The 25,783-nt window shown below is 42.5% G+C and overlaps 1 protein-coding gene across 2 annotated transcripts in view; it reads right to left on the minus strand.

Annotated features, from left to right (window-relative positions):
* Positions 1-19,764, minus strand: part of LOC109923141 — a 192,290-nt gene extending 172,526 nt beyond the window's left edge. The window contains exon 1 of one of the 2 annotated variants that reach the window (XM_048611171.1): positions 19,665-19,764. The gene's annotated coding sequence lies outside the window, so the exon portion shown is untranslated. Of the gene's footprint in view, positions 1-19,529; positions 19,610-19,664 lie in introns of those variants that run through there. The other variant, XM_048611172.1, reaches the window with a different exon arrangement.
* Positions 19,765-25,783: the final 6,019 nt, after the last annotated feature.

The raw sequence follows: 25,783 nt of genomic DNA on the forward strand, positions 1-25,783 counted from the left end.
GCTGCTTGGCCTGCTGTGTTCATCCAGCCCTGCACCTTGTTGTCTCAGACAACCCATAAAGTTCCTTTAGTTTCTAACTGCAAGAGAGGGTTATATTCTCAATTAAATCTGTAAATGCAAGGTGGGCGAAAGAGACAACATCGAGCTTTGTCTGATTAGCCCACATGCTCCATGTTTACAGTTGGATCTTAATTTTTTTGCTTGTGTGCCCACATTGTTCAAAGCCAGGGTTAAGCAGGTCATTGTTGAATACAGTCATCAGTTTCCATGGCAGTTTGCCTAGCTGACGTATCAGGCTTGGTTCTGTTACAACGGTGACTGCTACTCTGACCTTCTGCTCACAAAAACCTAGCCTAAAACTTTGGTCAGCAACATTAGCACAGCAAGCATCATTTCTTGACCAAAAAAAGGGAGAAACTGCTCACGAAAATAAATTTAAGTCACAAAAACAACCCTTAAACATGTAAACAGATCTGCTGAAGAACCAGAGAACACTTTTAGCCTGTTTCATGTGAGAGAAGTGGCACAGTGGCTCATTGGTTAGTACTGCTGCCTCACAGCACCAGGGACTTGGGTTCGATTCCACTCTCAGAAGACTGTCTGTGTGGAGTTTGCACATTCTCCACATGCCTGCATGGGTTTCCTCTGGGTGCTCCAAAGATGTCGCAGGTAAGGTGGATTGGCCATGCTAAAGTGACCGTAGTGTCCAGGGTTATGCACGCTAAGTGGACTAGCCATGGGAAATGCAGAGTTACAGGGATAGGGCAGGAGAGTGGGTCTGGGTGGGTCAAATGACTTGCTTCCACACTGAAGGATTCTATGATTCTATGAAAAGGGATTCAACCACTTGTCCACCCTGCAATGAGACAACAGCAAGTTCACAAGTGATTACAAGGGGTTGATTCTGCTGTTAATGACATCCAAGGTTGAATCATCTTCAATTGGGCCCCACAGCTGTTGGTGGGAGTTTGCACACATTGGACTCTGCTTCCATCATTGCAGCAGTGAATACAACTCAAAAGCACTTTGAGATGGATGTGAGAAGTACTATAAATACAAGTCTTTCACTTTGCTCTGAATAAACATCCACTCACAAACCACAACATTCTCAAAAACAGTTACCCAAATCAAGCTTTACGATATCAAATCCTGAATTAAGCATGTGTTTTTGTCCCCACCACAGCACACCCAGTGTCACACAGTCACGCAGGAAAATTTCTGCATCATACATGCAATTAATTAGCTGAAATTTTACATTGAGAAAATAACAACAAATCAAAACTGAAGAGGCACAGTTGAGATTTAGTTTCTTGATCTCCATTGCATCTGCTCTGATGATACCAACACAGAGGAGTCTCAGAAAAGTCCACAAATTCCCCCAACTGAGGATTCCCCATTCCCAAAGTTGGCAGGGCCCTCAGCCGGGTCTGACCCATTTCACGCATTTCAGCCCTCACCCCCTCTCTCCTCCCCTCACACAGCAACAATAGGGTCCCCCTGGTTCTCACCTACTATTCCACTGGCATCCATATCCAAAGGATCATAAGTGTCATTTCTGCCACCTCCAGTCACATATTCCCCTTCCCTCACGTCTGCATTTCGCAGGGACTGCTGCCTCAGGGACACACTGATCTACTCCTCCCCCACTCCCTGTAGCTCCACAGCACCTTCCCACGTAATCCAGAATGTGTTACTCTTACCTGTTTACCTGCTTCCTCCTCACCAACTAAGGCCCAGACACACCTTCCAGGTGAAGCTGCAACTCACCTGCACTTCACTCAATCTAGTCTATTGTATTCGCTGCTCACAATGTAGTCTGCTCTACATTGAGGAGACAAAATGCAGACTGGGTGACCACTCTGTGGAACACCTTTGGTCTGTCCACAAAAATGATCCTGGGTTCCAATTGCAACTTCAACACATCACCCTGTTCCCTGGACAACATCTCTGTCTCAGGCTTGCTGCAGTGCTCCAGCAAAGCTCAGTACAAGCTGGAAGAACAGTACCCCATTTTCCATTTGGAATCCCTGCAGCCTACAGGGCTCAATAGAGTTCAATAGTTCTAGAGTATGACCACCTCCTTCTATGTCCACTCCCACACCCCAGGCCTTGTCATGACATGGGCTGCTTTCAGCACAGCCAACCCATTTTCACCTACTCATTGTAACTATTATCAACTCTTCTCCTTCCCTGACTTACTATCAACCATCCTTTGTCTGACTAACTTTCTTTCTCTCTCTCTGGGCTCCATCTCCACATATCCACTCACTCCTTTGCCCCTGCCAACTCCTGTCATCAGCATATATATCATTTTTTCCAAGCTACCTCAGACCTAAAGAAGTTCTAATCAATAACTCTCTCTTTTCTCAAAGATGCTGCCACACCTGCTGTGCTTTTCCAACAACCTCTGTTTTTATTTCTAATTACGAGCATCCGCAGCGCTTGGTTTTATTATATGAGAATAGATTATATTGGTTTCAGTCTTGGGGTCATCTGTAAGGGGGGAGCAGGTCAAGGTGAGTAACCACAAGTCATAACTCTCTCGATTTAGGCCATTTTAGTATCAAATCTTTGTTGGAATTGAGGATGGATATTAGGGTTCACAGTGAAGAGAGATTCAGTTTTAGGATTGAACTTGATGCCAAACTTGCCTTGGGCACAGAAGCAAGTTAACAAATGTTTTCCTGTTAGAGTCACAGAGAGTGCTTTCAATTTAGGGTTTGGTTTAAGTAGATTGAAGCTTAGTGTAAAAATTAGGATTGAGGCTGGCTGCATTGGAGTTAATCTACATCTTTTTTAGAGTTACATTTAGCACTGATAAAAGCAAGCAGGTAAGCAAGGTTTCAACTGTGTATTAAAAACTTCAATGTGTTTTCTATTGTGAACTGTTCAACTTTATTTTATACACTGTTAAGACAGATTTATGATTAACACCTTGTCTTCCCACAAATAGTAAAAAAGTAGATGAAAACAGATCCAGCATGCATTTATTTTTCTCAATTAAAATGGTAGAAACTATTTAATTATGTTTTCCCTCAGTGGGAACCAAACTGGGAACCAAACTTGAAATATTAGGGTTTCCCAATCGACAAGATCACCAGTCAACCGCAGAATGTCTTAGATCCTTATTTTCAATCCAAAGTCAATCATAAAACTTTGAAGCAAATAATTTTTCAGCTTCAACAGCAAGTTTATTTTATATATTGTAACAATGAAAATGATGAATCATAAACATTTTACTGGATAACTTTAGTTATTGGAAACTTACTTTTTAAAGATAATCCATTTTTCCAGTGCAACAAACATGTTAAACTTTTTTAATGAAGGAGGAACTGATGGCAGAAAAAGCAGTTGATGCTTTTGATTTTTTGATCACTAATCTTCCAACTCACTTCCTGTTCAACTTCTGCCCCTCCCTACTGCTGGATCAGTTGTTCCAGATTTTGTGTTGTCTCTCCCCAGTCCCCTCTGATTTTAGAACTCCCTCTTCCTGATCTTGACACCTAAAACTTCTTCCTCTGGTACTTCTGGAATCTACTTGCATTACTTAGAAACCCTGAATTTTCCATAAATTACCGCTAAACCTGTAGCTTAGCTCTGCACAGGTGCTAATATGAACTGAATACACCACAGATATGAGGCATTTTAAAACAAGCTGGAGGCTCAATTAGCCACAAGTCCATGGAAGGATCCTCATGGAATTTCATACTTTAAAGAATAGCTGGAAGATTGAAGAGAATTTTACTGAATCCCAGAGGGCTATAGCGTACCATCGGGCTGGCGCCTACAGAACTGAATGAACCTTCAAGGTTCTTGTCATGTGTTTGGGAGTTCTTGAAGGAGGGGCCAAAGTGGCAGGAGTAACAAGTACAAATGGGGAGGCAATGCCCTATTCGTATTATTGTTGGACTGTTAATCCAGAGACCTAGGTAATGTTCTGGGGACCTGGGTTCAAATTCCACCACGGCAGATGGTGGAATTTGAATTCAATAAAATATCTGGAATTAAGAATCCGGAGATGACCATGAATCCATTGCTGATTGTCAGAAAAAATCCATCTGGTTCACTAATGTCCTTTAGGGAAGGAAACTGCCACCCTTACTTGGTCTGGCCGACATGTGACTCCAGAGCCACAGCAATGTGAATGACTTTTAACTGCCCTCTGGGCAATTAGGGATGGGCAATAAATGCTGGCCTAGCCAGCGATGCCCTCATCCCCTGAATGAATGAGGAAATAGCATGAGTACATAGCATGAGTAGTAATTAGGTATTAAATGGTATTATGTTATTAGTGCTTTCTCTGCTGAATTCCTCTTATGTACAAGAGAGTTTACTTTTGTATAAATGTATGAAATCTTGTGTCAGTCATACAGTGTTCAGATTTCCCTTTAGATTTTAATGGCCTCCAAAAGGATCATAACAGGACCAAAAGAGTGCTGGAGTTCACATGTGGGCTGATGAACGGTAAATAATGTTCAATTCAGATAACTGCAAGACGCTGTATACCTGAAATAAAATTTACTAAACTACAAAAGTCATTGCACTTTGTGAAATATTACACTGACTGTGAAGCTCTTTGGGACATCTTGAGGCCTTGACAGGCACTTTGTATCAATTGAAAGTCTTTCTTAGACATTAAACCTGAAGAGGAATCTGAAAATAAACTTCGATATTAGTTGACCTGTCACACATCATTTTTGACAGTACAAGAAGGTAATGAACAAGCAAGATACTGGATAACTGACAAAATGCCAGACACAGTGCTGGAGTTCCACAGTTCATACTGGAGTGATCCTGTGGAATATTTCTGCTATTATGTGAAGGGGTATCCAAGCCCAAGAGGTGATAAAATAGCCAAGGGAAATAATTTGATAAGCTAAGAATCTCAATCTCAAAGAAAGAGCTTCAGGCACATGGAGATAATGAATGGACAGGAAAAGGATAGGTAACATACAACCTGTATGCCATGCACAGGTAGACAGGATAGTGAAGAAGGTGTTTGGTATGCTTGCCTTTATTGGTCGGTGCATGGAGTATAGGAGTTGGGAGGTCATGTTGCGGCTGTACAGAACATTGGTTAGGCCACTTTTGGAATACTGCATTCAGTTCTGGTCTCCTTGCTTTAGGAAAGATGTTGTTAAACTTGAAACAAGGATGTTGCCAGGGTTGGAGGGAGTTGCTATAGGGAGAGGCTGAATAGGCTGGGGCTATTTTCTCTGTAGTGTCGAAGGCTGAGGGGTGACCTTATAGAGCTTTATAAAATCATGAGGGGCATGGATAGGGTGAATAGTCAAGGTCTTTTCCTCAGGATTGGGAGTCCAAAACTAAAGGGCATAGGCTTAAGGTGAGAGGGGAAAGATATAAAAGGGACCTAAGGGGCAACTTTTTAATGCAGAGGGTGGCGCGTGTATGGAATGAACATTAAAAAGGCATCTGGATGTGTATATGAATAGGAAGGGTTTGGAGGGATATGGGCCCAATGTTGGCAAATGGGACTGGATTTATTTAGCATATCTGGCTGGCATGTAGGAGTTGCACTGAAGGGTCTGTTTCAGTGCTGTACATCTCTATGACTCTACGATCCACTGTTTATCCTGAATCCACGCAATTTCCAGGAAGAAATGAATCTGAAAGTCCAGGTAAATTAACTGGAAGGTTTTATCTTCAACCCCACACTTGAGCAAGCAAGACTAATCCAGGATGTCACATTGCCCCTGTTTCATGTTGCACGATACCTATCACTTGCTCAACCTCTCTCCCAGCTGAAGTCAGGTCCAGCTCTCATTTCAAGGAGGAAAGTGAGCCAGCATTCACTGTACAAGCCAGCAATACAAACGTTAAGGTCAGAAATCAGGAAATACCTCTTCACGTAAAGAGTATTCAACATGATAGTGAATGGATTACCAGGAAATGTTAAGGGAAGAACAATTGGTTCATTTAAGAAAGAGTTAGATTCTGCAGTGGATAAACCACATATTTGTTTCACAGACAGATGAAATCAAAGTTAGATTTCTTTAAAATTCATCCCACGAAACTGCTAAATCTTCTACAAAACCACTAACATCCATAGTCAGTATTTTGTGCAACAGCGGGGAATACCTTAAGTGAATAATCTTTCCCCAGAAAAGAAAAGCAATTCCATATTCCATCAGTACCAATGTTAAAGCTTTTACCATTTGCAGTTTGGAAAGTAGCACTGTACATAATGTTCTCAAGCCAAAGACATCCTGCCCATCACCCATTGCCAAATCAGGTCTGTGAACCAGCTAAAAGAAGGTGTAACCTGAAGTAAGAGGGTTGAACTAGCTCAACACATGTACTCTCTGTGGAGAAGCTCCTTGGCTCAATTTCGGATGAGAGTTTCTCTTGTCTGTTCTGAACAGTGGCGTTTCTCCCTTCAATAGAAATTTGCCTTCATGCCACAATTTGTTCATTCAGCAATGTTCCATGTTATCAACCTCTCATTGAAAGCAAGAGAGAAACTGCAACAAATAAACAAAAGGAACTTCAAACAGCGACTGAAACACAAAACTAAATAATAGAAATTGTGGCATTACTGTTGCTTTACGTTTATGCCCAGCAAGCAATCATACTCATTCTTTCTTGTTCATTACCCTTTAGTTTGATGGGATTGATGAAATCATTGGTGGTCATGCCAAAACATCGACGGTAAAAACATGTATATTAGGAGTTGTGTAAGAGAGCTAGGCGAGTCAACCAACAGGTAACAAACTAACTGTGTGCCCATATCATCTCAATAATTAGCCTGCAGTCTTCACATCAATCAGCAGTTTCAAATTCATTCATTAAATATCTTTTCATCCATTTCAATCAAAATTACATTTCAAGAAATTAACTGTAATGCTTTCTAACTTTAAACTTATCTGGAACAAATACAATACGCTACAAAAATTGAGCATTTAAATCATCATTCTATTATTTTATTTACCTGTTGGAGTGGTGCTTACTGGAGGAAACATGTCCTGATTCTATATACTACTAGGCACTGCCCACACCTTCATGAAACTGTCACCTAGTTTCCATTCCCTTTGTCTTGCTTTAACATACAAGTGCCACACCCTCATAACTGCAGAATGTTCACAGCCTCACTTCTCCCCATCATGTTCCCAATGTCAGTCCCCTTTCAATGTGGATCACTGGATGGTCAGAGTTGAAGATTCTCCCTGTCTAGAACACACAATCATTTGCAGAACAATACAACACTGTTCATTGCAAAAATGCCAAGAGGAGATTTAATAGAGATGTTAAAAATAATTAAGAATTCAAAACAAAATATCATTAGGAAGAAAACGTTCCCACTGGCAGAAGGCTCAGTGTACAGAGGAGACAGATTTAAGATAATTGACAACAAAACAAGCTGGAAAAGAAGATAGAGAACATAGGGAAATAAATAGCGACTTCATGAAAAATGTCCAGACTACAGAGGAGGAGTGCTGAACATCTTAAAACGCTTCAAGGTAGATAAATCCCTAAGAACTGATCAGGTGTATTCTAGAATTCTGTGGGAAGCTAGGGAAGTGGTTGTTGGGCCCCTTGCTGAGATATTTGTATCATCGATAGCCACAGGTGAGGTGCCAGAAGACCGGAGGTTGGCTAACGTGGTGCCACTATTTAAGAAAGGTGGGAAGGCAGGGAACTATAGACCTGTGAGCCTGACATCAGTGGTGGGCAAGTTGTTGCAGGGAATCCTGAGAGACAGGATTCACATGAATTTGGAAATGCTAAGGACTGATTAGGGATAGTCAACATGGCTTTGTGCGTGGGAAATTGTGTCTCACTACCTTGCTTGAGTTTATTGAAGAAGTAACGAAGAGGATTGAGGAGGGCCAAGTGGTGGACATAATCTATATGGACATCAGTAAGGTGTTTGACAAGGCTCCTCATGTAGACTGGTTAGCAAGGTTAGATCACATGGAATACAGGGACAACAAGCTATTTGGATACAGAACTGGCTCAAAGATAGAAGACAGAGGGTGGTGGTGGAGGGTTGCTTTTCAGATTGGAGGCTTGCGACCAGTGGTGTGCCACAAGGATCGGCGGTGGGTCCACTACCTTTTGTCATTTATATAAATGATTTGGATGTGAACGTAGGAGATATGGTTAGTAAGTTTGCAGATGACACCAAAATTGGAGGTGTAGTGGACAGCGAAGAAGGTTACCTCAGATTACAATGGGATCTTGATCAGGTGCGTCAATGGGCCGAGGAATGGCAGATGGAGGGGTTTAATTTAGATAAATGTGAGGTGCTGCATTTTGGAGAGACCAATCAGGGCAGGGCTTATGCACTTAATGGTAAAGTCCTGGGGAGTGTTGCTGAACAACGAGACCTTGGAGTGCAGCTTCATATTTCCATGAAAGTAGAGTCGCACGTAGATGGGATAGTGAAGAATGCATTTGGTATGCTTGCCTTTACTGGTCAGTGCATTCAGTATAGGAGTTAGGAGGTCCTGTTGCTGCTGTACGGGACATTGGTTAGGCCACGTTTGGAATACTACATGCAATTCTGGTCTCCCTGCTATAGGAATGATGTTGTGAAACTTGAAAGGGTTCAGAAAAGATTTACAAGAATGTTGTCAGGGTTGGAAGGCTTGAACTACAGGGAGAGGCTGAATAGGTTGGGCCTATTTTCCCTGGAGCGTCAGAGGCTGAGGGGTGACCTTACAGAGGTCATGATTGGCATCGTTAGAGTAAATAGACAAGGTCTTTTTCCTGGGGTGGGCAAGTCCAAAACTAGAGGGCATAGGTTTAAGGTGAGAGGGGAAAGATTTAAAAGGGACCTAAGGGGCAACTTTTTCACACAGAGGGTGATGCATGTATGGAATGAGCTGCCAGAGGAAGTGATGGAGGCTGGTATGATTACAACATTTAAAAGGCATCTGGATGGGTACATGAATAGGAAGGGTTTAGGGGGATATAGGCAAATGATGGCAAATGGGTCTAGATATTTTGGGATATCTGGTCAGCATGGACGAGTTGGACCGAAGGGTCCACATCCATGCTGTATATCTCTATGATTCTCAGGTCTTTTTTCAAAACTCAGCAAGTTGTAATGGTCTGGAATGTACAATTTGAAGGGGTAGTCGAGCAGAATTAACGGTAACTGTCAAAACTGAATTGAACATATATATTTGGAAACGTCAAGTATGCAAGGCCAGGGTAAGGAGCAGGGAAGTGAAAACTAATTGTTAATTGTTTTTAAAAGCATGGTTGATCTGGGACCTAAGTCCATTGATTAGATTTCAAACACCATCTCTGAAGATCTGTTTGACATAGCAAAACCACTGTTGCACGGTTCACTACATCAGATTCTCTCCCATTTTATTCATGCTTCTCGTCCCACACTGTTCATGACCCCCTCAGCTGGGCCGCATCCAGCCAACCACCTACATGCCTCAATCATATGAAATGTCTCCACAACTGCTCGTAGTCACTTTCTCAATTCTCCCTATCCCACCCCCTCCTCAAGAGAAACACCTGTCCCTAGACCATTATACTCACTAGACTCATTTCTGCTGTTAGTTTTAAGTTAGATGTCAGTGATTCCACATATATAATGCATTGCCCAATCTCTGTCATGGTTTCGGACACTAGCCAAACTTTGTGGTGAGATTACTCCCTCCTGAATATCTAAATAGCCAAGTTAGATTTCAATTGTAGCTGACTCCAAGGTGATCACAATAACTCTCCAATCTCCTTAATGTAATCATTTCCATCAAGCTCTAATGAGTCATTGATACAAAGAAACCTAATATCATTCAATCCTGACCAAGAGCAACAGGGTTGCAGCAAGCTCCAAATATCCTCCAAGAACCCAATTAGACTGCAATTAAAAAAAAACTCCAATCAAAAATTTATCCAATTTAGATAAATCAAATATACAATCCTTAACTCAACCTGGGAGAAGTCAACAATCGGAGAACACCATCAGTGCACACTGCTGACTACTTTGTTGCCCTGTTTGAAGAGATTTCTCCTTTAACCAATATCAATAATTTGGATTCAGGGACCAAATTTAATATTTCAAGTTGGCTGACAACACAAAACCAGGTGGCAATCAGAGTTGTGAGGAAGACACAGCTGCTCCTAAGGCTCCATGTAAAGAGGTTTCAAGGGGATTTAGACAGATTAAGTGACTGGACAAGAATACGGCAGATGGAACACAGTGTAGAGAAAAATGTGACCTTTGGTAGAAATGCAGCATATTTCTTAAATAATGAGAGATCGGGAAGTGTCAGTATCCAAAGGATCCAGGATGTCCTTTTTCACAAGTTACTGAAAGCTAACATGCACGTGCAGCAAGCAATCAATAAAGAAAATGGTCTGTTGTAAAAGAATGTCAGCGTAGGAGTTAAGATATTGAGTTGCAACTGCATTGAACCTTGTTGAGAACTCACATGGAGTATTGTTTGCAGTTTTGATCTCCTTACATGAGGTGAAGTAACTCCACAGAGACCAGTAACCCGTCACCAAGTCACACTTTATTTACACATGGAAAGTCCTTGACACTGATTCAGCTTCCTCACAGTCAGCTCTCAGAGTAAGCAGAACCTCTGACATTCCTGTTCTTATCTGTCAGCCAGGGCTCCCTGATTGGGGCTGTTAATCTGGTTCAATCAGGGAACTCATATGCTATGATGTCCACCAGATTGACCTCATTACAATCACTACAACACTCGCCCCCTCAGTCCGAAGACATAGGCCAGATCTTTTTTCTGTAGCTCCTCCTGAAGGGTTTTAGCACAGGTCAGGTTCCTCCAACTCTGCCTCTGATACAGGCAGCGTGTAACGCACAGTAGCTCGCCTCTTCTCCCTGAAGCATCTCAGAAGAAATCCATTCTCCTCGTCAGGCAGTCAAGGCAACAAGGTGGCAAATCCACTGTATCCATCTCAAATTCCCGAGTTATCTTCCATATTTGAGGGAAAGGGAGACCCACTGGTTCCAGAACAGTTGGAAAAGCTGTCGAGGAGCCAGGCACATTTTGCTCCCACACCATTTGTGAGTTTGCAGCTTTCATACAGTCCACATGCTTGTTCAAACCATCACACCCTCCAGAACTTTATACATCACTGGACCTGACCTCGCATCAACCATACCTCTTACCCATACAGGGCCTTACCCGTGGTTCCTACACCAAACTTCATCCCTGCAGTAAACGGTCACTCTCACTTCTCAGAGTCTTGGGTCCAGCATTGGAATTTCTGATGCCTTTTCACTCTGCCTTCCCAGATCCACGAAGATCACATTTAACCTGGTGCAGAATCTTCTCCCTATTAGCTGGAGCTATCCCTGTAGTTGCATGAGGGTTGGTCCTATAATCAAATGGGAACCAGGACAGTTTGGTATCAAGTAAAGCTGTAGGCGGTTACTTTAAGTCCACCTTCAAAGTTTGGACAGCTCTTTCTGCCAGACCATTGGATGATGGATAGTATGCAGCTGTCCTTATATGACAAATACTATTCAACTTTAGGAAATACTCAAATTTCCTGCTGGTAAACAATGGCCAATTATCTGTGACCAACACTTCTGGGAGTCCATTATTACAAAAGATGTGCGCAGTTTTTCTATCATCATCCCTGTGTTTGACAAATGAACTCAATGCAATTCCAGCCACATTGAGTGGGCATCCACAATGACTAAGCAGGTTGAGCCCATTAATCGGCCGGCAGGGTTGATGTGTAACCGAATGCAGGGTTTACCGGGCCATTCCCATGAATGTGGAGGAGCTGCTGGCAGTAATGTTGGTCCCTGTTGGCACTCTGGGCATTGGCCCACCTATGCTGCTATGTCTGCATCCAATCCTGGCCACCAGACATAACTTCTCGCCACCATTTTCATTTTAGAAACCCCTGGATGGCCCTGGTGGAGTTCAGCTCGGTAACTGAAGTGAGAGTCACGGTTTACTGCAGGGAATGAAGTTTGGGATAGGAACCACAGGCATGGCCCTGCATGGGTAACAGGTACGGTCGACGCGTGGTCAGGTCCAGTGGCGTATAAAGTTCAGGTGGGTGCGATGGTCCTGAACAGTCTGGCCGCAACCTTTGCTTGGACATCACTCTTGCTCCCCATAATATGCTGTCCTCTGTGATCTGATCTCTCTGGATCCAACAAGGTCTCAAATCTGGTTGTGACAGCCCTTTGGTTTCCCCCATCACCATCAGCTTTTTCAGTTTTCCCAGGACTGGCTCCTTCTCTACCCAAAGTCTGATATTTCAGCTGTGACTGGTGGTGTGTCCAGAAAAATTAAAACCAAAACAGATTCTTCCTGTGGCAGCACCACCGGTGGTGTATCTGCCAGCTGGTGGGGGGTGGGGGCGCTCAGTTCATCCCCTTTGTTAACCTGAAGTCCTCTGTTCAGGGTATGTACTGAGCAAGGTTATGCAATTCACCCCAAGCTCACTCAGGCTTGCAAAGGTATCCACTTCATTCGGAAGACCCTGCAACTCATCTGCTCCACTTGCCACATTTTCCAGTAATAAAGCCAGTTGTAGTGCCTGTTTGAAGTCCAGATGGGCTTCGGCTAGTAGATGCTTTTGCACCATTACATCATTAACCCGACTCTCATCGCCACTGAAATAACTCCATAGAGGCCAGTATCTAAGTCACCCTTTATTCACATGTGGAAAGTCCTTGACACTGAGCAAACTCCTTTAGAGCCAGCTCTCAGAGTAAGCAGAACCTCTGGCATTCCCATTTATATCTGTCAGCCAGGGCTCCCTGATTGGATCAGATTAACAGCCCCAATCAGGGAACTCATATTCTATGAGGTTCATCTGGCTGACATCATTACAATCACTGCACTTGCCACAGAGTGAGTGAGTACAAAGGTCAACCAGACTAATCCTGGGACAACAGGGATATCCTATGAAGAGAGATTGAGGAGACTGGCCTTTGTTGACGAGAACCTAGAAGAATGAGAAGGGATCTCAATGAAACATTCAAAATTCTTCACAGATCAACCGGGTCGATGCAGAGTCTCGAACATGGGAATGCAGTCTCAGAATAATAAATGGGAATTTCTGGTGGAGATGAGGAGGAATTTCTTCATTCAAAGAATGGTGAATCTTCAGAAATGTCTACTCCAGAAGGTGGTGAAGGTGTTGCCATTATATTCTTTTCTTATTTATGCGGCACATTTATTGCCCATCCCTAATTGCCCAAAGGGCAGTTAAGAGTCAACCAAATTGCTGTGGGTCTGGAGTCACATGTAGGCCAGGCCAGGTAAGGATGGCAGTTTCCTTCCCTAAAGGACATTAGTGAACCAGATGGGTTTTTCCAACAATCAACAATGGATTCACGGTCATCATTAGATTCTTAATTCCAGATATTTTATTGAATTCAAATTCCACCATCTGCCATGACAGGCTTTGAACCTGGGTCCCCAGAACATTATCTGGGTCTCTGGATTAACAGTTCAAAGATAATACCACTGGGCCATTGCCTCCCCCATATTCAAGACTCAGATCAGTAGATTCCTATGTATTAAATACATTAAGGAATATGCAGAAAAATGGTGCTGAGATGAATCAAAAGGTACAGCTAAAATTGCCATAATCTTACCATGCCATAGGTCTGCTCTCTCATTGGACAGAGAAGATTGGTGGTGGTTTAACCTGAGGGTCACCATGCCTCAGGCAAGGGGAGGGGTTGAGAAGGAGAGTCTTTCATGGTAACCTCAGCCATTTCCAGAATTGAACCCACACTTTTGGCATCACACACCAGTCGTCCAACCAACTGAGTTAACTGACACCAGGATAGAGTTGAATGGCAGAGCAGGTTGGAAGGGCCAAATGGCCTGCTTCTGCTTTTATTTCTAAAGTTCCATTGTTTCTAATGTAAGCTCCCTATTATTGTCCATCCTGAGCAATACTGCATGGAATGCCTTTTCAGACAAGGTGGAGAATACAGAATCTCTGCTATCAGTGGAGCTAAAACTTCAGTTTAAGACAGCACTTCCTTGAACTTTTTGGCTTCCAATTTAAAATGTTTTACTCACGTCACAGAGGATATCACCAACCAGCACAATCAAACCTTACACAAGAATTTCTAACACATACCACAAACCACACATACGTGGAAAAACGACCATGATGTTGGCACTTGTCTGGTACATTTATACTCCTTGGTTAATGAAAAATGCGCAGAACAAATCACAAATTGGAAAATTAAAATCGGGAAAGTTCTATGGTGAATAGAAGAATTACCACATCCCCACTGTCTGCTCCCACCCTAACCCCAACCATATACAGAGGAATTCCTTCATACACATATGTTACTACAAGCAAAAGTTATTCTGTCAACATTTACCACAGAAAATATATTCACAGCACTTGATTTCACTTAATCAAATACAGTCCTCCAGAAATTTTACAGTACAAACATGAGTTATTTTGTAAAGTTTGTAAATATGAAGTGTCAGGAGAATGTCAGGTGACATCATCTTCCTGATCTTGTTGCATGCTACACCCAGAGTTACCAAGTGTGGAACCATCCTGCATCAGTGAAGTGAAACACAACATCTTGGGCACCAGTTCTACTCAATTAGCAGCAGTGACTCACAATCTCCCACAGGGAAGGGATAACATTTTTCAAAGTTTTCTACATAAAACCTCCGCCCCATCCATCCAAAGGCCAGAAATGTTATGCATTCCTCATACATTTCCAGATATTTATGTTAACCTGACCATTTTAATAAGAAGAGAACAGGGATTTCAGTCTCTATAATCTCAATATATTACGAGGCTCCTCAGCATAGCTGAAGTGCTAGGAATCACCATGGTGTCTATGTGAAACAAGCCTAAATTCCTCAGAACATATGGCTTGACTTGAAAGATTGCTGACTGACCAACAATATCCAGAAAGGTGGCATACAATCGCTACATAGAAACAATAGTGCTCAGCCGAAGATTGCACCAGATATTATCCATCAAAATGTGCCATTAAGCCCCATGAGGAAGTATTAGGACAGAATATTAAAAGATTAGACAAAGAGGTAAGTTATAGACAGAAAGGAATGCAGAGAGTCAGCAAGTGGATTCTAAAGCTTATGGCATATTCAGAAGAAGATAGAACCACCGAAGGCAGGTTGTCTGAAATCAGATAGCATTGAGACCAGAGTTGGAAGAAGGCCCAGATTTTGGACAATTTTAGGGCTGGAGGAGGTTGTCAAGATAGGCTGGGATGAGGCCACAGATGGATTGGAAAACAAGGGTGAGAATTTTAAAATCAAGACATTAACAGATCAGGAACCAGTGCTGATTGGTAAGCACAGGGTTAATGAGTGAACAGAACATGACAAGTGTTGGAATATAGGTGGCAAATATTTGGATGCGCTCAAGTTAATGGAGTTGGAATAGACAGGTCAGTCAGGAAACCATTGGAATTGTTAAATCTGGTGGTAATACAGGCATGAATGAAGATTTCAGCAGCTGATGAGCAGAGGTGGGGCAGACATGGTTGTTTTTTAATTAAACAAGCAAAATTGGTGATGAAGCAGATGATTGTCAGATACTCCTCTCAGGGTCAAACAAGACACTAAGGCTATGACAGACCAGCAAGACTGTCCTAGAAATGCACTGTAACCTACAGCACTGTATGGAGGCCCCTCCATGACTGTGGGTCACACTGGCACTTACAGAGGGCTATGGAACTTTTTTAGAATTGTGCATATAGATCAGAATATCTTTAAAGTTAGCCACCATAGTGCAAAAACAAAAGGAATTCCGTTGCAATCAGCTTTTTCTACCAGATACAAAACAGGAAAATGGAAACTACAAAGTTGGAAACACCCAATTCTATTGTGATAGATTGCTAGAAAAAAAAGTTGCATTACTTCGGTTAAAAATGCTCAGCCTGTATCTAACCTTTCCCATAAGCCTCTTCCTGTCTTCACCTCTAATGTTCATTAGTATTTGTAAGCAGGCTTCTCTTAGTTTCAGATCAAAGTTCTTGTATTGCACCCACCCAAAACCCTTGTACAGCCCTATGAGAAAGGACAGACTATCTCAGCCTTCATCCAACATTCATCTAACACCAGCTGCTTGGAAGTGCCTATGAGCTCTACGCAGTGACCCTTTCTCACAATTCCCTTTCTCTGCCAGACTGAATGACAATGATCTTGTCCTTAACCCATAACTTGATACATATTAGGGAGGCGATGGTCTAGTGGTATTATTCCCAGATAATGTTCTGGGGACCCGGGTTTGAATCAATTGAATTGAATTCAATAAAAATATCTGGAATTAAGTATCTAATGATGACCATGAATCCATTGCCAATTGTTGGAAAAACCCATCTGGTTCACTAATGTCCTTTAGGGAAGGAAACTGCTATGCTTACCTGGTCTGGCCTACATGTGACTCCAGACCCACACCAATGTGGTTGACTCTTAACTGCCCTGTGGGCAATTAGGGATGGTCAACAAATGCTGCCTAGCCAGCGATGCCCTCATCCCGTTAAAGAACAAAGGAAATAAAAAATCACCAGCAGTTTGACTTTATGCTGGAAGAACTGGAATATTCCACTCAGTCCCCATAAAATTTGTGAGTCAGCAAAAAGAAATGGATCAATAACAACGCAGATTGCTGCCGACGATTGAGGAGACTCCATATGTGCCCATGATTTTCCCAGTGGCCACATCCCCAGGTTATCAGCAGAAAGCACAATGTCGACACAGACACTTTAGGACAGGATGCTGGGATAAGGAACTAATTTATTTCACACTGACTGGTGAAATCCACCAGGGAACCCTCCCGTCACAACAGAGTGTAACACATGTGTTTTCACAACAGTTTCCATGCCACTTTCAGGCATGAGAGTCCGTGCTGATATTTATGTGTCTCTCTTGTTGCTACAACGGGCTGATTTCATGCCAACTGATCTAGCTTTCTTTATATTTAGCCCTTAAAGCGCTCATAGGAACACATGGATTTGCTTATGTATGCAATATGGTTACACCTACAAGATTAAAAAATGTCCTCAACAAAAGCAAAACAGCAGAGCATGAGATCTTTCTTTGTTAAATGTATGACTCTTGTGGAAAAAATGTTATTCTGGCAGGTCCTTGTGATGTGCACGAACAGTGTCTTTAATAATGTGATACATCACGAATGACCCTGCCCATCAGACCCACATCTGTACTGCCCACTCAAAACAATACAATTAAGATTTCAGACACCATTAACGTGCTTTCGCTTTAATAGCCTTTCCTCTTACAAGTCTTCCTGTTTTCCATTTGGCCAGAGAATAATCTGTCTCAATTTGTAACTCATAATCCTCAGCAGGAAAAACACACCGTGGCCTACATTCCACCTCACCACCGCCTCCCACCCCCCTATCAGTTCCAGTCAACACCTTCAGAAACAGATCAGAGAAAGTCATGAATCTGCCAGATGACTGGACTGTGGTTTTTTCAATGGCCGGTGCAGTGGGCTGGACCTTTCAATAAACTTGCAATTGAAAGTGATCAGCAGTGATGAACAAGGGAAATAAGAGTTAAGGAATATTAAAATGTCATTAATGTTGAATGATCCTGCCTAGAACCTGTGATAATGCTGCAGACATCATGTATCAAACAACCTTCCCATTGTAAGGCTGGTTGACTTTTTATAATTTCACTGAACTAACCGAATGTGTTCAGATTTCTCCAATTAGCTCCATGCGTGGACAAACTACCCATTTTGTGTGTGTGCTGGGTGCCAATTATACAAAATCTGTCTGAAATAGTACAACTGTTTTAATTCTCAATTGTTACAGATGCACAGCATAGATGCTACAGTTTTCTGCTATAGACAGGAGTGTTCAATGGCAACACAAAACCTTTTCTTTGCTAATCTTCTTCCTCTTCTTTTTGACTGGAGCTTTTAATTCCCTGCAGAAGAATGATTGTACCGTTATATAACTTACCACGTAACCATCATGATGCTGTCTGTGGGCCTTTGTACGTACAAAATGGCTGCCAAACTCCCTAACAGTGACTACACTTTAAAAAGTACTTCACTGGGTGTAAAACGTTTTGGGATGTCTGGTGGTCAACAAAGATGCCATTTCTTTCTTTTTCTTTTCCTCTGTTATGTGAAAGTCCAGCTTGGCTATTTGACTACAGGAGTATGACAGCCAACCCGACCCTGTGCTCAGTCTACAGATACATCTAGAAGCATCCAGGATCATCTATCAGAAGGTGGCAGTCTGGCTGATTTCTCCATAACTCTGAGATCTATCTCCTCTAGGCCTTGTTTGTCCAGAGGTGGCTGAACAAAGGATCAAATTTTGACCATCTTGATTTGCAAGGTTCAGTTATTCGGCACAAGATTATTTGTACAGCAGGATAAAATGAACTGCCAAAGGTCCGGTTAGGATGAGATAACCTTATACAACAAATGAGAGAACTTTTGACAAAATCCTCACAGCAGCAACCTTTTACAAGGTTTTAACAGAGAGGGCAACACTATAAATCACAAGATCATTAACCACCCCAAGTAACAACAGGTCACTAGAGGAGTAAACCGTTTGCCCGGTTGCCAAATCACAATGCATTTGAAGCAATGCATTATTAAATTACTCGCTTCATATAACAATTGGATACACGGGGAATGGCTCGGTCAAGGGAGTCACCCTGAATAGAGAGAATAACAACACTCAGTGCTTCACAAAGGCCAGTGTGATTGGATATTAAGAAAAACAGACTGTGATTCACCTTGCCAAGCAAAACTTCCTTAACCAAATTCATCCGCATCTCTCAAAATCCAGGGAAAACTGCGTATCCAATTTGTTCCCTCTCCACCACACCAGGAATATTTCAGAGCACATTGCACTTGCCTACAAATGAAGTTACAGAACAAGGTCCCCCTTCTTCCACAGCATCAGCAAACAGCTACTGAATAAAATTAAATCGTACAAAGCACTAACTACTCTGAAAAACTGAGCCATTACAGAACGACCACTGGGTAATTTCTAACTGCAGACAGGTCGCAAGTCCCTAAAACTACAATCTGCTCCAAATCCCAGATACAATAGTGACTATTTCGACAGTGGGGGAGGGAAGAGAGAGAGAAAAGGAAAATCCTCTGTACAGACACATTACTGACTGATGCCCACTGATTGAACACCCAGATATTTAAAAAATAATCTTCAAACGGGGCGAATGTTATCTTTAAAAAAACTGCACGGGGCGGGGGGATAATGCAGCTCCCAGTCAGTCGCCGCCGGCTTTGTTTGGAACGCAACAAAGGGAAGAACATTATTTTTTTTTAAAAAAAGCAACAAGAAAAAGCCAATAAAAGTTTCTCGCAGCCGGTGACTGGCTGTTTTTCCCCGGACCCTGTTCACACACTCCCCACCCCACAGTGAGAGGGGTTAGGAATGGTTTCAGATTCCAGGCTGGGAATGGGGGGGGAGCAAGGTTCGATCCGTCCGCCTATCTCCCGGGTACAAGCAGCACGAACCCAGACCCTGCCCATTTAAAACAAAACCCTCCCCTTGCCCCACGCCAGCTTACAAACTGCAAACTTACATTTCCAAAAATTAAAGCATTTTCTTCTCCAAAAAAAACACTTCACTTCCTTGAAAGCTCCCGAGGACAATGAAAATCATGGAAAGTCCAAACAGTGCACTGCCCGTCTGATCGAACTGTATTTTCTTCCCTTACCTTGGATCGTCTTTACCTGAAGATTCTGGATTGCAACCTCCTCAGTACCTTCCACCATTTCCACCTGCCTGAGTGTGACCCTTCACCCCCTCCCAGAATGGCTAAACCTGGGACAACCTACTCTGCTGGAAGAGATCCAAGAGAGGAGGGACATGGGCCATTAAAAAAAACCTCCAGCTCCCAAACGCAAACCAAAACAAACAAAAATCCACAGCTACAAACACCACATACTCTGCTGGTACAGCTGGGAATTACAAGCATGGCCACAAAGGACTCGATCCGAACAACCATCAAACTGAGAAATTCTCAAAAGACTAACAGCGCAGTGGAGTTGGAACTGACTCGGACAGATGGGGCCAATATTAAAGCGATTTACTGCCGATTTTGTTTTCAAAAATGTACTTTTATTCATAAATGACTACATTACAAAACAGTCTGACTCGAACATTACAGAAAATACAATAAAAATGTCACATTTCTCATTTGAGCATTGCTGTCTCCATATCCCAAATTGGAAAATATGCTAAATATGACAAGAAATTATTCACATTCCAATAAAGCTTTGAGGTGTTCCATAAATTAACAGATCCTGGGTACAGCATGGCAGAAATGTCTCAGATGGTGGATCCCCCAACCCCCATGGCTGCTGCACCTATCATTAGTGGGTCTGTCAAGCATGTGATCTTAGATTTTGGAATATACCAGTCTACAACACTTGGTCATGGGCAATTCTGGAAGACCAAAGAATTTCAGGCAGTCCAAAGAGTGTCTTTCACCATGCTGATGGTCCTCGAAATGCAGTTGATGTGTATCTTGGTGTGCAGTCCCAAGGATCAGCCTATAGAGCACAGAGTGCTGTGACATGGAGCTTCTTGGGTTCAATGTCACCAAAAGCCACAGCATCTCTCTCAGACTCTCTCTGCAAAGTCACATTCCAAGAGAAGATGTGTAATGGTCTCTTCATCACAGTATCTCAAAGGCAGTGTGCAAAGGTGCAGAGTCTGGGCCTACATGATGGACTGAGCATCACCCTGAAACACTAACCATCTGTTGCTGTCTACAGATACTGCATTTGCGATGACTGTGTGATGAAGAAACAGTGATACTCACATTCCCACAAGTGAATGAAAAAAGCCAGTGATGCCTGCATGAGTGAACCATTGCTTCTCCCATTTTTACAACATTTTGTGGCTGCCATAAGCTACTACATATTTAAAGTCCTTAAGCAGTTGTGCATGAATTTATATGAATAAAAGGTAAATTTTAAAACATATATGGAAAGATTTCAAACATAATTTTATGATTAATGCAGTGACCTGGCAAATTAGATAACAGTGACCAACTTAAATCAATATATAGGCCTGAATTTTCACAATCATAGTAAGTCACTTTGTAATTGCACAAATGGTGCTAGAGGTTGAAATCCAGAAGTTCCACCCCAGGATAGGTGAAGAACCCCTTTGAATTTGGTCTCTGGACACTTTTGGAGGGAGTCAGGTGTTGGGAGGGAGCAAGTGCTCTTTCGGGGAGGTAACGTGGCCATTTAGATTGTTAAGAGTATATATGAATGTGCTGATTGGAACTGTCATGACAGCTGACAAAAGAAACTGTCAATAGTCTGGAATGTGAATGCCTAAAGCAACTATGAAGTTTCAAGGCATTTACAACACCAGTCCTTTAAATATTTGGCAAAAAAGGAGCTTTAAAAAATCATTGCTTGCTGTTTCACTCTGTCTGTTCGCATAAGCCTGAGTGTTAACATTAGTGGATTAGTGCTGCTTGACTGGTTTCATAACCTTTCAAGGTCCTTTAACAGTTTGACTAATATCTCCAAGTGGTTTTACACTCTTTGAATATGGACAATAAATTCTAGGGTTAGATTTTATATTAGATTAGAGAAAGTTACACACTTAAGAAATTTATTTTATTTCATTTCAGCGTGCGTCCTGAGGTCTGTTCATGGTGGATTTTGGATGAATTGACATCTTAGCTGTAATAGAATGGGGTGTTGAGTGGGTGTCATGAATTGCTACAACTCCCAGAAACCCCAGACCCAAGAATGAAAATACAAAATCTGTCTGCTATTTTCTGAGTGGCAGACCTCATTGTGGCTGTCATCAGCTTTTGCCTCCCGTAGACTGCAAGCAGCTCCCACCTCTTGGGAATGCTTAGCACCACAAGTCAGATGTCGAGCGTGCCTTTGTTAATATTAGGTCATTTCTTCTTGTTAAGCAAGCTGGTGGCAAGTTATCAGAGCTTTGCAGTATTGCGGATACAACTTTACAAACAGATCTTGTTGAATAGTGGAGCAGGTTCAAGGGGCCAAATAGATTACTAACACTTCTAATTCATATGTTCAATATACATTTCAAAATAGCATTTATGTGAGTGTCACTGCGTTGAGCCAGGACCTGGAAATTATCCCAGCATCGAGTTTCCAACCCCAGTTTGAAAACCAGACATCTTCGAAGCAGTAAATGTTCCAAGGTGCACCACAGAAGAAAAATACAGGAAATGGGCATGTGGCAGCTGTAAAAGAATTAGGGAGGTCAAAAACACACAGGTAGGTATGATAGGCAGAACGGTTGCAATGCAGAAAGATTTAGGGAGAGCGTTTCAGAGCGGAGACCATGTCGGTTGAAGACCTACTGTCAAAGTTTGACTGCATGGAGAGGAGGCAGCACAATATGCCAAAGTCAAATATGTCTGGTCATCAGAATTCTTGCCTTTAAAGATTGCAGTTCACAGTATCTGTCAAACCTGCTATAAAAAATTTGGTTGTCTGGGGCTAGGTGCAGAGTTGTCATGTTTTCCTGCCAGTCTCATTTAAGATCACTGCTCACGATTGGCAAGTTCATGTGGTTGAATCTACTTCATATTTCTCAAGATAATCAGAGGTAATTGTAACAGAAACTTCCAGACTCCGAGGCGATCAGTGAGTGTAGCAAAGAGAATTGAATTGAATTGAATCATTTACTGTCATGTGTATTTAATGTAAAAATACAGTGAAAAGTGTGTCCTTTCGCCGTACATACATGGAACCATTCACATTAACTTAGAATAAGATGAAAAAAAAACTTAAGAAAGTCCAACTTTCATCGTCCCGCTCCGGGATTTCCAGCCCTCTCCTCGCCTCCGCCAGAATCCTGCTCCGGGATTTCCAGCCCATTGCCATGCCGCCGGTAGCGTCCCACTCTTGGCTGCCTCACCAGCTTGCTCTCACCGCTGAGTCACAGGCCCGCTGTCGCCCCAGCTCACTCTTGATCCGGGTGTTGCCTAGTGTATCATATCGAACATGTGGCAGACATGTGCTAACAGCAAAGCTTTTATTTTATATCAGCAGGTCTCACATGATTGTATTTACGATGAACTGGGAATGTGCTATTGTGTAAGATGCCTAAAATGTGAGAGGAATTAATGTAATCATGATAAGTGAATGCCATACATAAATCCTTTAATGTACATCATGATGTTGTTGAGCAAGTCAGAAGATACTTAAGGATGAAGGTTGTTTTGAAGTTTGGTGCGAAAAACATAGAACAGCAGCCAATTTACCGTCTGCCCAATTTTGATTTCACTGTAGAAGAAAATCAAACCAGTGTACAATGGGCAGCTGAGATAACAAGGTGTAGAGCTGGATGAACACAGCAGGCCAAGCAGCATCAGAGGAGCAGGAAGGCTGACGTTTCGGGCCTAGACCCTTCATCAGAAATGGGGGAGGGGAAGGGGGTTCTGAAATAAATAGGGAGAGAGTGGGAGGCAGATAGAAGAAGGATAGAGGAGAGGATAGGTGGAGAGGAAACAAACAGGTCGAAGAGGCGGGAATGGAGCCAGTAAAGGTGAGTGTAGGTGGGGAGTTAGGGAGGGGATAGGTCAAGGGGGCGGGATGAGGTTAGTCGGTAGGAGATCGGGTTGGGGCTTGGGGTGGGAGGAAGAACAGGTTAGGGAGGCAGGGACGAGCTGCGCTGGTTTTGGGATGCGGTCGGGGGAGGGGAGATTTTGAAGCTTGTGAAATCCACATTGATACCATTGGGCTGCAGGGTTCCCAAGCGGAATATGAGTTGCTGTTCCTGCAACCTTCGGGTGGCATCGTTGTGGCACTGCAGGAGGACCAGGATGGACATGTCGTCTGAGGAATGGGAGGGGGAGTTGAAATGGTTCGCGACTGGAAGGTGCAGTTGTTTAATGCAAACCGAGCGTAGGTCAGCTGATTCACTACTGCCCTAGTGTGTGCTACTAGAAAGGTAAGGGATGAAAAGGTATTATTTTGTCAGGAAGCACATACTACAATGAAGTGTTTGACTGGATGTGTTTCAGATAAGCACCTAACTGCAGTTGTTTAATTGAAGTGTCTGACTGTAGGTGTCATGTTGCAGTGTCTGAATGTAATTTTTATGTTGAAATGCCAATCTTTGTTGACCTTCATGGATTACCAACATTATTGTAGACAATTTAACAAGTGAACTTTTCTTTTATTCTAAAATTCCCTTCATGAAATAAGTTTCATCCTATTGCCCTGACTCAGAAGTTCCTCCAGACTTTATACAATTCCAGAAGTTATATGAAAATTGACATCTGACTGACTGAATTTTGAAAGTTACCTGTGTAACTTTACTATGGGAAAGATTGTTATCTGCTTGTTCTCAGCATTTGAAATCTGGGTCAAGTATCTGCAACTTGTCCTTTCAATAAAGGAGACTTTGGACAGGGGTACTCCACCTACTGGTCACTGAAAGCCATTCAAAAAAAGTTTTGCAATGTTTACATTCTGAGTTACTCAAATCACATCTTATACATTAAGTTTAATGCTTACAGTTATTTCTATAATTTACTAATTACAACATGTTACATTTCTTGCACTATTTTAAGTATCTGACAGCATTCAAATGTCAACAGAAAATGTTTAATTTAAATAGGACCATGAAGCAAACAGATGACTCACAACACATAACTATTGTGATTACTATCCATATCCTCCTCCAGAAAACTGTAATTTCAATTTCTATTTAATAGACTGTGAGTTTGATGAACCTGTCTCAGCGTGCAGCCTAGACTATATCATTCACCTTATGATAAAGGTTTCAAGTTAAGGTTGGTTCAGTTAGTATGATTTTCTTTCATGTACAGTACAGATATGTTATTCCTGACTTTTATGCATGGTAAACTCTTTGAAATTAGCTTAAAAAGTGGACAATGTGCTGCAAAAGATAGCTTCTGAAAGTCAGGTGACTTTTTGAGCTATCTGCACAAAGATTTAACCCAAATCTTAGGAAAATTCTTAAATTGTGAATGCCTTCCCTTAAAAAAAAATCAAAACGCAAAACCATTTGTGATCCAACCCTTTCATAATCATAATCAATGCTCCTAACCCCACACCCCAGATTCTATCTGTGAACTTAATGCTTAACAAAGGGATATGCTGAGAAACAAGTTTATCCAAAAGCAGGTGTGAACAGCCACCATTCACTCCCCATTGTGTTGCAATTGGTTCTCATTTTGAATCCTTTGTGTGAACAATAGAAGTATTGATCACACAGAGCCAGGATCAAAACTATCTTCGGATATCAAATTAGAGATAGTAGGAACTGCAGATGCTGGAGAATCCGAGACAACAAGGTGCAGAGCTGGATGAACACAGCAGGCCAAGCAGCATCATAGGAGCAGAAAGGCTGACATTTCGGGCCTAGACCCTTCATCAGAAATGGGGGAGGGGAAGGGGGTTCTGAAATAAATAGGGAGAGAGTGGGAGGCGGATGGAAGATGAATAGAGGAGAGGATAGGTGGAGAGGAAACAAACAGGTCGAAGAGGCGGGGATGGGGCCAGTAAAGGTGAGTGTAGGTAGGGAGTTAGGGAGGGGATAGGTCAGTCCAGGGAGGATGGACAGGTCAAGGGGGCGGGATGAGGTTAGTCGGTAGGAGATGGGGGTGCGGCTTGAGGTGGGAGGAGGGGATAGGTGGGAGGAAGAACAGGTTAGGGAGGCGGGGACGAGCTGGACTGGTTTTGGGATGCGGTAAGGGGAGGGGAGATTTTGAAGCTTGCGAAATCCACATTGATTCCATTGGGCTGCAGGGTTCCCAAGCGGAATATGAGTTGCTGTTCCTGCAACCTTCGGGTGGCA

The sequence above is a fragment of the Rhincodon typus genome, chromosome 24 (genome assembly GCF_021869965.1).
Source record: "Rhincodon typus isolate 14 chromosome 24, sRhiTyp1.1, whole genome shotgun sequence".
In the NCBI taxonomy this organism is placed as follows: domain Eukaryota; kingdom Metazoa; phylum Chordata; class Chondrichthyes; order Orectolobiformes; family Rhincodontidae; genus Rhincodon; species Rhincodon typus.